Raw genomic sequence first — 14,381 nt, forward strand, 5'->3', positions numbered from 1 at the left:
TATTCAATATTCGGAAACATGAAAACAAGTTTTTGTCTGAGTTTAAATCAGGTACACTATGCCTTTAAGGTTAATATATTTTACATAGTGCTTTGCATATTAACTGAAGAAGGTTTGATTAGTTTTATTCTTTTCATTCTGTAAAAAAAGTATTTTGCATTGTGTATTATCTCTGTTAGTAAAAAGTATAATATCTTCTCTGATAACTTTCTATTATGTTAGAGAAGATTCAACAAAGACCTTCGTTTCTTTTGTCTTACATTGTAAACCAGGATAGTTAAGGGAAAAAAATCTTTCAAGAACATGGTATCTGCTTGTAAATATAATATTGTCATTCATCATTAGAGATAACACACAGGGGTTATAGCTGTGTTAGTTATTTAAAAATCAAAAACAGCACACAGAGAGTGCAGCCCTGTTTGAAGGAGCAGTACATACATAAAAGTTACCCCTCAAGAACATATCGTTCTGAAGGGTAACCAAATATAATTATTTCATGTGGTGCCACATAATTGAGATGACTTGGAATTCCCCCTCTTGTAGCACTTCTAATCTGTCTCTTAAGTTTGACAGGGTAAGGTTAAATCTCCTTCTGTCACGGGTTGGAAAGTACTTCTGGTGTTAAGAATAGCTCATTAAAGGTAGAAGGAATGTCTCACGTACATATTAATTACCATAACACTCAGTGAATGTGTCTTTGCTGGCAGAATGACATACTTTGCTGCTGTATCAATGAGAACTGTTTCTTGTTGGTTAAAACTAGGTCCAATGGAATAAAAATCTGGAAAATGGAGCAAGATTTTTTTTAAATATACATTTCTGTTCTAAACAAGTCAGCACCTATTTCTTCTAAGAGAGAATTTGAATTGAACAGAGGACCATGATAATCTGGGACTAGAATTTATATCTGGAAAATTGAGTGTCTTTATCTTGTTTCAACTGAACTTGCATGATAGTCCTGTTACCTGTGGATACTTAGCACACTGCCACTGCTAGGCATTTTGACATGGCTATTCAAATGCCATTTTGAGTGATTTTTCTGTAAGGCTATGATTATCAAGACCCAAAAGGAACATTAAATTACTGAGCGTATTCTTCTACCAATTTGACTGAATATTCCCAGAAATGTTTCTAAGAATTCACTGACTGTCAGACAGCAATGCTTTTCTATCCAGTAGCACTGTCTCCCATGGGATCAGAATAGTTGCTGGACCTTGCCTCTGCCTAATCTCTTCATTTCAGTATTTCTGAGTGACAGGGCTCTGCCCACGTATTACTGTAGCAGAACTCCCCTGAGATGCCCTCCTTTGAACCTGAGGAGCCTCCAGCAACCCAGATTCTTTATTTCTGAATATAAATCTGCTTCTCATGAGTGTATCTCTTTAATGTCTGGTTTTCAGTACATCTGGTTCTTCCTACTCTGAGTGTCCCACAGCTAGTAGGTTTTCATGAACCCCAAAGAGGCACCTCTCTGTTTCTAACCTTAGGATGATTTGCCACTGTGTGACAATTCTCTCTGAGTGCCATACCACTGTGCAGGGGCTTGTGATCTCTCCAAGAACTGTTTTACAGAAGAAAGCAACATGTTTCTCCTTCTGTAGCTTGGTGCAAAGTTTATCCACTCCAATATATGCAGGAAGCAATCCTGCCAACAGTATGCCAAGCAGTACTGCCAAGAGCCACGGGTGCCCTGCTCAGCAACCACTGTGTTTTTCACTGCTGCTCTGGAGATGTAGCCCCCTGGCTGTGTTTGCCCTGAGTTTGGATTGTAAAACTTCAAACTGGAAAGCAAGGCTGTAAACTGGAGAAAGGCAAAGTTATTCCTCAATTCCAATTCCACCACTTCTTTTTTCATAACCCTTGACATATTCTTGGAAATATTGCCAATCACAATCTGAGTCTGCTTCCTTAATAAATTTCAAGCAAATTCACCATGAAAATACTAAGCAGATGAAGTGAGATATGTGTAACATTCCTGAAGCAGTTATTCCCCCAAGTTCTAGTCAAGTCAGAGACACTTACCCTGCTGGTTGGCTTTCTTTCAACATGAGGAGGGATGAAATAACTCCTTTATTAGTTGTTAGAGAAACCTTAGCCTAGGTTCATTTTAACTACTGCATCAAAGAAACATGATTGTTTATAACAGAATGATTGTATGTAGTATTACAGATGGCAAATGTTTGGGGTTTTTTTTGTTGTTGGACCTGGTTCTTTAGCCACCCTAAGCAGCCATCTTATGTTCCTCTCTTCTCAAAGAAACATCTGTGGGAGAAACAGGGCAGTCTGAGGCCTCAGGAGAGTTCTCAAAGCCCAGCTCACAGATAAGACAGTTTACTGTAATTCATTTCCTAATCTGCTTCATACTGCTTTACAGCATTATTCATTCTTCTCACCCTTAGGACTTTTTAATTTTTTTTTTAGCCTGCCATACCAAAAAGCAAGTTACAGACCTTATTTAATCCTGAAGAGCGGGGATGTTAATTGGGTTGAAAATGGTAATGATGCATCTAATTTTGTCTTATCTACACTGCTCATCCTGCTCTCAGGACACCTGAGTGCACCTGCATCCCAGAACAGAGGCTTGAACATGTATTTTTCTGTGTTACACCCAGCTTCTCCCTTGACCCATTATCAATGGTACATTACCCAGTGACTCAAATATGAATCCCACAATATTTCTTCTCATTCTGTTTCTCAGTAAGAGCAAGTACATGCTCCAAACATTTTTGATGTATATTGCCTCAGCTAAAGCATAATTAGCTTCATGAAAAGGAAGCGGGTTAACCAGCCCCACCTTAGCTGAAACCACTGTCACCTTTACATTTCAGACTTTTATTTGGTTCTTCAGCTATTTCAATTACCAGTCAAGGAGGGTTTTAAGTCCACAGCATAATAATACTTGCAATTACTAGTAAATAGCATTTCACAGCACTAACCAGTCTGTCCTTACTACATCCATTTCAGGCAGGCAAATAAATGTTATTATCCTCATTTTACAAACACATTGATTAAGTGACTTACCTAAAGGCCACACATCAATTTCAATGTCAGTGCCAAGATTAGCACAGAGAAACTTCTGCATTGCAGACACTGAAAAAAGTGATTGTTATTATCAAGCCCACCCCCCTTCAGAAACAAACAATCATTTTTCAGCTGTGTAGTCAAATAGCATTTACTCTCCTCACATCCCCCATATATTTTGTCCACCTCAAGCTGCTCCCTGATGAAGGCTCAAAATGGTTCCTAAACATGTCTTTTACATGGGAAGCTTTTCTATCTGCCTTCTGCTTTTAACACAAGGGTTGGAAAGCACTGCCTGCAGAACCTGTGAAATTCCCACAGTGATAGCTGAGCCTATGGAGGCAGAAGGCAAGGGCAGGGAAGGGGGCAAGGGGCCCATGCTGCTCTCCAAAAGGCAATGTGAATGTGAGTAATGATAAGAGGAAGCAGCAGGTTCAGGATTAAATAAAAATTAGGATGATCTTTTACAGTCTCATTTTAAGAGATTTTTTTGCCTCTCCTACAAAGCAAGCTTTCAATTTTAAGGTTGTGTATAACATGTACAATTCTCTTTCATACTGCTGTTGTAGCTACTGTTTGGAAATTGTGGTACTTGCATTGGTAACACTGGAAGTGGAGTCTTCAGCTCTAAAACACAGTAGCATCTCTAGTCCTCAGTCTGCTGAGCTATTGGGAAAATTGCTCTATTTTAAACCCCCTTCTTTTGAATTTGGAAGGAGTTTTGGATTTGATCTCTGTTGTCTGGGTTAGACCAACAGACTGTGTCTGTTCAACACCTAACTAATGAGTACAGACCTTACTGCCTGCATGAAGCCATAACACAGAATATCACAACATGCAAAAATCTGCTAAACGTTATTGAGTCTAAATGTAAAAATCTGCTCTACTTACAGGCAGTTATTTCTAAGGAAAAATATATAGTGGCTATATTTGTTTCCCCTCCAGAAAAGGTCTTCCTACCTGGAAAACAAACAAAACAGGGAAACTCAGGACAGCACTTTTAATAGCTAATTAAGGCTGTCTAAGGCTGGCGACCTTTTGTTGTGATTTAGGTACAGGTCACAAGATCTTCTTGAATCAGCTTCTAAAAGTGACCAAAAAAAACCCCAAAACATAAATCTTTTGAACCATAGTAGTTTAGTTCCACAGCAGATTCACAAAGCTACCATTAGAGCCCACAGTGTCATCTGCCAATGCCTGAATTTGACCCAGTCATGGAAGCTGATCCTGTGACAGCATCTGAAAACTGATACATTGAAAAATTGTTGAGCATTTATGATAGATACTGGTATTTCAGAGCAGACTCCCAGGCAATGAATTATATTCTTAATAAGCAGACGTGACAAAGTCAAATTTAGAAGTAGAATTCAAACTAGTTGCCAAGTTTTTAACTGAAGGGCATTTCTTACTTTTATTTTTTTTCTTTTAAACCATGTGCATGTAGACACAAGAAATGTGTGAACTTACCTTCAAAACACCTCAAATATTAACCATATGAATTATACATATGCCTTTTTCTGCAATTTAAAATATTATTTCTTGCATAAAACTAACATCATTCCATTTATTGCTGTGAGTCACCTGTAGATTGCAGTATCAGAATTATTCAATAGGTTTATGCCTGTCAGAATTTTACATTAGCTCCATTATTCACTAACAGTAAAAAAAAAAAAAAAAAAAAAAAAAAAAAAAAAAAAAAGCATCTTTTTAAATGAATGCTTAAGCATGGGTGTTTTCTTGTCACTTCATTGGCTTGTCTTCCGTGCAATTCTAGGCCTTACTCTTCCACCTCAGAATTATTAAAGTGTCATATACAGAAGTGATAAGTTTAGCTGCATCAAACTGTGATAGAGGGTTAATCTTGCATAGGGAAAAAGCAAAACATGTCCGGATGGCCAGAGATGTGATTATGTGTTCTGAAGCCTGATAAATATTGTATCATGCCACAATTTAAGATGCTCAAGGGCTTCACAACCTTAATTACATTTTAATCATGGCAACTCTGTTCAATTATGCACTTTGGCTTCTTCAAAAATAAAGCACTTCTGTCTTTGAACAGATATTATGGCACATCTGACTTGCAGAGCTGCTGCCCTATTTTCTTCAGGGGTGGTCCTGGATGTTGAGAAACGCAAACCAAACGCTTCTGCATTGGGAGAAAAACAGTGTAACTGAACATACAATCAAGACTATAACAAGAGGAAATAATATGGCAAACAATACAATAATAGAAGAGAATGGTTTCTTGAAAATGGGCATTCTCTTCAGCTTGAATGTTCTGCAGAGCCAGTAGCACCTAGTGCTTCCTGAAGTGCAGTACACTGCACAGTGGGAATCTCATTTGAGGTTGATGCTTAGCTAATACCATGAACATGACCATTGAAAAGCAAGTTTTTCTTATAGTTCTTTCTGTTTTGTAATTTATTTTACTGAGTGTCTCATAAACTCTGTTCTACCTCCTTGCTAAAAGAAATTAATGATTTTGACTAGGCACTTCAAATTCAATCTACCAAAGCACTTAGAGGCATGCCTATGTCTTCTGAAACTTTTAACACACTTACTGTTTTGGTGAAACTTCTCACAATATTTAGAGTCACAGGCACACTTCAATGTTTCACTGGATTACAAGTTTAGCCATTTTTTCTTTCTTTGCATTTATTTCTGTGAAAAGAAAACATATTTCTATGTTTGTTTTTTTTTTAATATCTCCAGTGGGTTGATGATACTTCAGCATTTTATTATGTTTTTTGGCTCAGTTTTCTTACTCATAGGTTCACAGATAACTTGTGTCTTTCATTCACTTCCAGAAGTCCATTCATTATTTTAATAAATACCTCAAGTCAGTGGTAAAATGAAATTAATTACTCAGCTGTGCTTTGCAAAGAAAAAATTATTTTCAAAAAAGAAAAATTAAAATTAAAATTAAAATTAAAATTATCTGGTGAACTTAAAATCTGGGGCAGAAAGCCTTATTTTCACTTTAAGGAGCCCCTGCAAAAAACAGAATTATGTTTGTCCAGAAGCACAACTTGTGCAGGAATTGTTAGTGAAATTCTCTTTGTTTCTCATGTGCAAGAAGTCAGGCCTAGCTGATCAAAACACTCCCTTGTGGCCTTAAAAGTCTCTGATGACTTTTGAAGCATCAGATCAATGATATGTTATCTTTGTTTCAAAAGAACAATCCTCTGTGATCATTACTGCTGTGCTAGCTGATCATTTTAAATTAACATAACACAAAACAATTTCACAAAATCAATTCATATTGTTCTCTCCAGAGTTCTAATTTTAAATATGGGAAAAATGGAGTCAGAAAATGGGTCTGTGCAGGAATAAGGGGCCTTACATTTCCCAGCCAACAACTCTGTTGTGGTTGACCATGACTGGAGGCCAGGACACTCTTTCACACTAAAGCCACTTCTCACCTGGACAGGGGAAAGAAAATATAACTAAAGGTTCATGGATTGGGATAAGGACAGGGAGAAATCACAAACTGATTACTGTCATGGACAAAACAGACTCGACTTGAGGAAATTGGTTTGATTTATTGACAGTCAGATCAGAGTAGGATGATGAGAAAGAAAACATAACTCTTAAAATGTGTTCTCTACACCCCTTCCTTATTTCCAGGCTCACCTTCCCTCCCAGTTTTCTCAACCACCTCTGCTTCAGCAGTGCAGGGGGACAGGAAATGGAGTCTGAAATCAGATTATCACATCTCTGCCACACCTTCCTCCTCAGAAGGAGGAATCCTCACACTCCCTGTTCCAGCGTGGGGTCCCTTCCATTGGAGACAGTCCTTCATAGTCTTCTCTGAGTCCTTTCCATGGGCTGCAGTTCTTCACAAACTGTTCCACTGTGGGTCTTTCCCATGGGATACAGTCCTTCAGGAACATGCTGCCCAACATGAGGCTCCTGTGGGGCCACAATTCCTGCCAGAAAACCAACTCCAGCATGGGCTTCTCTCTCCACAGGGTCACAGGTCCCTGCCAGGAGCCTGCTCCCATGGAGTTTGCAGCTTCCTCCAGGTATCCTCCTGCCCTAGAATGGATCCTCCCTGGGCTGCAGGTGGAACTCTGCTCCCCTGTCCCCTCCCTGGGCTGCAGGGCCACAGCTCCTAAACCTTGGTCTCTCCAGGAGCTGCAGGGGGATCTCAGCTCTGGTGCCTGGAGCACCTCCTGCCCCTCCTTCCTCATTGACCTTGGTGCTTGCAGAGTTGTTCCTCTCACTCTCACTCTCCTCTCTGTCTGTCACTGTACACATTTCCCCCCCCCCCCCTTCTTAAATATGTTATCTCCAAGGCACAATCACTGTCACTGCTGGGCTCAGCCTTGGTCAGTGGTGGGTCCATCCTGGAGCCACTTGGAATTTGCTTTGCTGGACACAGAGGAAGCTTCCAGCAGCTTCTCTACAGCAGCCACCCTTATAGCCCTCCCTGCTATAAGAATGTGGCCGACCCAATACAACCTCCATTATCTCGTGGTGCTTTTCAAATAAATGATTTCATGTAACTCACAACTTCTGAAGGGATTTGAAGGTTATTGCCTTCCATTCATTTCCAAGTAGATTGGATACTAAAAATAAAAAGTAATGACTCAGAGCTTACCTTTCCTGAATCTGGAGCTGAAATGGTAAATATTTAATGAGGGAAACTTTTTCTTAAATTTTTGTTCTTCTTTGTCCTTCCCTGTAATAAAAAGCAAAATTAATTTCTGAGCACATAGCTGTCCAGATACCACACTCATGGATAATCATGTTCCCATTGTATAGACACACAATCCCCATCCTGCAAAAACCTGTGAGGATGAAAATAGCCCCAGTAAAGACAGTGAGAAAATAATCAAAGAGCTACTGTTCACTGTGGAAAAAAATCACCCAGATACACAATCTTTCCTTTCATGCAATGCAATGCCTAATGAACTGAAAAAGCCTGTTATCATATACTTTACTGTCTTGATATCACTGGAACATCTACAAACAAAATATATGTATTATGCAGATTACAGTAGCTATTTTTAAAAATACATCTTACATATATATGAAATTACCATTACTTGGGAGCAGAGGGCACAGTGCAGCATTTGTCCTGTAGCCTGCCTATCAAACAAGGAAAAAGGCAAAGGCATAAGGCTGACAGTCCTTGTGCTTTCCTTGCAAAGTCTGAATAGCTGAATATAATTTGTTTCTAATTCTCATTGTTAAAAGACATTTACTTAGAAGAAAAACCTATTAGGAGGAAACAGATGATGCTTTGTGCATAACCAAGTGAACAAAGGAATCTTTTTACCAGGATCCACCATCTCAAGGAGACGCTGCAGCTCCTTTGGAAAATTTCTCTCAGAACAGCACAATATCTTTGGCTCAAGGTAAGAGATAAATAAGGGTGTGCCAGCAGGGAGAAGTGTGAATAGGGAGTACAAGGAATAAAATTGCCGAGCTGGATATTTCAGCTCCCTCTCCAATCATCTTCCCACACTGTCAGATCCACACAGGCTTCTGCTTAGATCCTTGGTCTCTGAATGATTTCAAAGACACTTTTTTTTTTTTGCCCTAAGATGGAAAAATAATATTTTGGAGGAAGTAGCTGGCATAGAAACAGCAAGTCTCCACAAATCTTTATTGATCCTAACAGCTCCCTGCCAAAAGCAAATGCACAAACTGTAGGCAGCGCAAGTCCAAAGGAGTTCTAAAAACGAATTACACGCAGGAAATAGCAAGGGAGTTCTCTGGGCCTCCCCACTCCATGAGGAGATAGCGTCAGCTGGGTTGGGGATAATCTCAGTTCAACAGCCCCTGGGGCTCAGATTGCCTGTCCTGCTTCCTATCTGGTCTTCCCATGGCAGCACAGGCACGGTGGAGCCTTGGCAGGGAAAGGAGCTCAGACAGCTCAGCATGTGCACACAGCTCAGGAGAGGAGGGTGCCCAGCGTGTGTTAACTCAGCCTGCAGAACTCAGCAGAATCAAACTGTACCCTGAAAATCCTCCACTCACACATACACTGATTTTCCTTCTTGCTCCATCACTACTGTAAGAAGATATTATCATTGTCCTTTTGCTCTGCCAAGCACAAGTTTTTCCTGCCAGTAGCATGAAGACAGAGATTTCTGCCTTTCAAGAAGCAGCTAACAGAGTATATCACTAGTAAAAGACACAGCACAGTGCATAAATGTGTGTACACAGGCACTGCGGGACAGAGTGAAGCTGTCTGGCTGCTGAAGGCATCCTGAAGGTCAGCGTGGTGCAAAACTCACTTTGGCATCTGGTGTGATAACCAGAGCTTGCTAATGATCAGCTCCTGAAGCTGAATTGCCAGAGTAATCAGCTTTAAAGATATTTTAAGAACATCTGTACTCACCTGCAGGTCATGTATGATAGAGGTATGTTATGAATGATGTCATGGCTATTCTTCAGATTTTGATTTTTTTCTAAATTGAAATAATTCTCTTTGTTCTAAAAGGTGAACTTGCATCAAGGATTAGGTTTTCATTTAAGTTCTACAACAGATATACAAAAGAACCCATGAAATTCACAAAGAAATCTAGATTTCCTTAAAATCACAAATGATTGAATATTTTTGAGATTATTTCTAGTTCAAACCTAGGAGTATTTCCTAGAAAATTCTTGTACCTGAAAAATGCATTTTCTCAATAACTTGGACTGCAAGTTTTACTTACCTTTTGCTTTCCAAATTCTGTCAAGGTGAAACAAACACAAATAAACTCTTCATAGAGATAAAATGTAGGGTTGTTTGTTTTTTTTTTAATGCATTTGTACCATGAGACTCAGGATACTTTGGGAAAGCTAAGTGGATGAAAGCTTCAATTTTAAATTAACTGGCTGTTTTACTAAAGCATGGTAGGAAAACAAGATGTTAGCATGCTTTTCTTTTATAACATGTATTTTTCTGCATTTGGGGGAGGGCAAGAGGAAGCTTAGAGAGTGTTAGAAAGACCCAAGAGGAGCAATCTTAATGGAACACTTATAGCTTCATTTTACCCATTAAATGATGCTAGCCTAGGTTATGTCTCTTGGATCTGTATTCCTTGGCTAGGAATCTAACATTTAATTTCTTTAATCTCTCCCAAGACAGAGTAATGATGTTACCAAACCCTTCCAAACTTGTGAGCTACTCACAACAATATTGTTAGTGTTATTACTTTTACTCTTCCTTACAAAAAATGGGTGATTTGGGAGTCCAGGCACGAAAGTCAAAGTGTCAGAGATACTCAGGGGTGCTGCTACCTGTTTCCTTCTGCAGGCTCTACAGCCACTGCTCAAGCTGAAGAGAAGACTGGTTTTTGTATTCCCAGATGGAAAATTTTCAGTTGCGCTAATTAAATAGTGTGCATGGCTCCAGGTTACAGCAAGTCACATATCACTCACAGTCTATTGTTGATTGTTTTTATTGTTTAGCTGCCCGAAAAATCTATGTGTCCAAGACAGATGCAACACCTTTTGGAAGATTCTTTTGCAACACCAGCCATACTTACAACTTCAAGTGAGCAATACTGTGCCTCATTATTACATCCTTGGGCAAAATCAGAGAAAAAAGGTGAAATTATTTTATGAAGTTGTACAGCAGAACAGGGAAAGAACCCAATCCCTCCCATCAGCCTCCCACTTGCCCTGTCTCCTGGACCAACTTGAGGACAAGCTGGGTGACCAGAGGTTTGCTGAAGTGCATTGTTTGCATTGTCTTGTCAGGAATTTAATTTCACAACATGACATGCTACCAACACAAGCGTGTCATTGCAATTTAACATGCATTTTCTTGGCATGTTCTATATCTCATTAAAGTCTCATCTCCTTAGCCAATACCATATGCTACTCATCTGTAGCAAAGCTCTTAAATGTAATGAAAAAGGTATAATGGCAATTGAGAAATGAACTGTTGACCAGCACCCTACAGCTATCCCAATTCTACCACACCACTGAAAGCAACAATATTGCAAGAGCAAACCTCTAACATCATTGTCTTTCAGGTAAAAAGTATTGGGCTTAGAGATGCTCTTCAGTCAGTCCAGTGTTGTTACAGGATTCTCAGACCACGAGACAGACCTCTGTCAATGTGTAGGGCAAAGATCAATTTCTAACTTTGTTTTTTTCAACTGAGAAGAAAGCTATACCATACTGAACATCTCTGTTTTCAAAAATAATAATGCAAGTTAAAATATTCTGAAAGCAGTTTGAGACCATTAAGTCACCTTTTAAACCTGTTGATAGGTTTTCCTTCTCCTGGATTTTATTGCTTTTGAGTGACAGTAGGAATTTTAGCTGTTTTTCTGACAATGGGCAAATACACAGATAGTTTTTAAAAACAGTTACTTTAACAGGCTTAACATATTAGTCATTGGAAGTTTATTTAGTCATTATAAATTATAGTCATTATAAAACAAAAATAAAAGAGCTAGTGGTGATAGAGATTAATCAGGTTCTGTCCTCAGACTGTGAAGATAATTATGATAAATCAATGTGAAAAACAGCTGGATTAGGTAACAAAACAAGTTTAGACACAAGAGCAGAAGGACAGGCTGCTCAGAATGACTGCTGAGGATGCAAATGTCTGTCACTTTGCTGTTGGGAGCACTCACCTGCCCCAGGAACTGGTTTGATCCTGTGCTTGCTACAGCCACCCAACCAGAAAGGCAAATCTTTGTGGGTCACTGTCAGCAGGAGTTCCAATTAAACAAAGGCAACTTCTACCCCTTCAGTATTAACAACAGCTTCTTGAAGCCATGTATCTTGACTACAGTGCATCACTAATTAAATCTAAATTAAATTTTACTGAGCAGATTGCCAGGGCCTATAATTTTTCAACTGTGATAAATCCAGCTTCCTGATGCTGACTACATGTTCACTAAAGACAAAGATCCACTGAAGAACAAACAATTTTGGCCTTTCTTGGTATGTTAGGTTACATCACAAGAATTGAGCTGGTAGCTTTCTTTGGATGGGCAGTATAAGGCACATTTATATTTAGGCTGACATTTTAATTGTACATACCATAAATTATGTTTGGAGCTAAATCAGAGTCCTCAAGATTAAAAAATAGCCACATATTCAAAATTAAGCTTTTCTATGTTTCTTTGGTGGCAGCTTCTTTTAAACACTTCATTTTCCTACATCTTCCTCTGTCAAAGCTCTATAAATGTGCTAATGGTTGCTTTATTAATGGTTTTCTTGGTCACACTGAAATTTTTTCTTTCTTTCTGTTAGTATAATCTATCTTTTGCATGCCTTCTGTCTGGAAAAAATTGTACAGAATTAGATGGACCTTTATAAAAGAGCACAACTTAATGTTAAGTTTTAATTAAGCAGTCTTTTTCATTCATTATTTTTTCTCCTAGGAGGCTCTAAATCATAGTCTGTTTCTGGCTGAATATACATAGATTACTGCCTTATTTTATCTTTATATTTATCTATTCACTTTGAATGAACTTGGATGAAGCTTAAAAAGTTTCTGAGGATCCCATAAATTATTTCGCATATGCTCTTTTTTCTGTAAACACTGAATGAATAAAGTCATTTTGCCAGACAAACCCTGTAAAAACTGATTACCATTTCATTAATCATTGACAACAAATTAGTATTGTGAAAACAAAATGACTGCACTCTTACGAAAATACCACTTTCTCTATAAAATCTGGAAGATGACAGATGATTTTACGTGCCTCAGTTTCTGAATGCCCAGCTTAAAGCTGAAAGGTGCAGAGCACCAGCTGGAAAACAAGGTTCTCTAGGTGTAGTCAATGGATGGGTCTAATTTGTGCAGTGTGGGGGTGAGGAGTGTGGTGATGCCTGCAGTTCCTGCCACAATAAAAGGTCACTTCCCTGGCTTTGCTTATAATTATCAGTCTTCCTTACAGCCTGTCTAAAGCATCTGCCTGTGCTTTGTTCAGCCTGTCAGCTAGTCTGAAATCCTTAAGCAATCTTGACTATTAATAATTAGTATTTATTCTGGATTTATTATATAAAATTATTAAGAGATTTCTATTCCAGATGTCTACACAAAGCTATTTCCCATGAATGATGCTCCCTGGAAAAAAAAAAAGGAAAAAAAAGGAGTGAATTAATACCATGCATCTTTTATAAATAATAAGAAAATGATTCTTAAATAAAGATGCTTACATCTGCCTCTTGCTCCAGATGGTGCAATTTAGCTGCCTGTGTTGGTTTTGGTTTTAAACAAATACTTAATCCACCAATTGTCATATCAAGAATTCTCCATTTCTCAGAGCTGAAGCCTAAACTGCATTGCTGCTTTAATTCTCAGAACAGGGAGTTTCTTGTCTCACAGGTCAAAAGTACAAGGAAAAAAATATTTTTAATATTTCAGTGCAGCAGCCACACTTGTAAAATTGCCTGGTACTGTACCCTCCTGTTACTAGCAAAAAATTCAGGCAGCAAACTTAATCTAAAATTCCCACAAGGTCTGACAGTATGTAGGCAGTAGGGCAGACCTGAAGCAACTTTTTTTTTCTCCTTTTCTTCCACATCACCTGATCACTGAGTTTACATTTCTGTTCCAGCCCCTGGGAGTATCAGTTGCACCTTACAGTAAATCCTTCAATATAGCAACTCTGTGTCCTTGCCCTAAAATCTGCCCAGGAGGAGGCAGTGAGCAGGCTGCAGCTCTCTGCCAAGGACAGACAGGTGCTGGATGCTGTTTTCCCAGGAGAAGCACAGTGGAATGGCACAGCTCCTCCTGGGGAAACCAGAAAAACCCCAGTGTGCATGGGATGTCCTGTAGGAATATAAAAAGCACAGTATGTATGGTTTGACAAGGTCCTAGCAAAGTTATGGCCCAGATCCACCATATGAGGAGCATCTGTAGAGATCTTTGGATGAGATTCACCTGTTTGCTGGCATGATAAGCAGAGATATCCCTCTGCTATGCCATGCTGTGGCAGCAATTTTTGCCTTGAAGCTTTGTTGCCAAATATATTATGAAATAATAACTAAATTCTAAAAAGTTGTAGAGTTCTCCCCTTTTAATTTTTTTTAGAATCGTACTCTTATAATACCAAATTCATAGACTGATTAAAAAACTTACAGTTGTCTTGAGACTTTCATAATAAAATCAGTGTGCAGTTTGAGTGAACACATTACTAGCTAGATTAAAAACAGAGTAAGTGAATGCGTTTCCAATTATTATATTAAAAAAGTGATTGGAAATCTCTAGTTTAAGAAGCTTGTGGAAAAAAATTATGACTGCTTTCCATTATTTAAATGAAAATCTTGAATCTACTTCACTGAATTTTACTCATGGAGTAATTTTGGAGCCAGAAATAATTAGAAAGTTAAAACTTAAATGAAGATAATTTTTTATTCATTATTTCTTTGTAAGTTTCTTTACTATTGTT

The 14,381-nt window shown here is 38.5% G+C and overlaps 1 long non-coding RNA gene across 1 annotated transcript; it reads left to right on the plus strand.

Moving 5' to 3' along the window:
- The first annotated feature begins 7,625 nt into the window (after nt 1-7,625).
- Nucleotides 7,626-12,557, plus strand: LOC135294973 (uncharacterized). Its single transcript, XR_010357010.1, has 2 exons — nt 7,626-8,384; nt 10,277-12,557. It is a non-coding gene; the product is annotated as an uncharacterized LOC135294973 (long non-coding RNA).
- Nucleotides 12,558-14,381: the final 1,824 nt, after the last annotated feature.

Source organism: Passer domesticus, chromosome 2 (genome assembly GCF_036417665.1).
Source record: "Passer domesticus isolate bPasDom1 chromosome 2, bPasDom1.hap1, whole genome shotgun sequence".
In the NCBI taxonomy this organism is placed as follows: Eukaryota; Metazoa; Chordata; class Aves; order Passeriformes; family Passeridae; genus Passer; species Passer domesticus.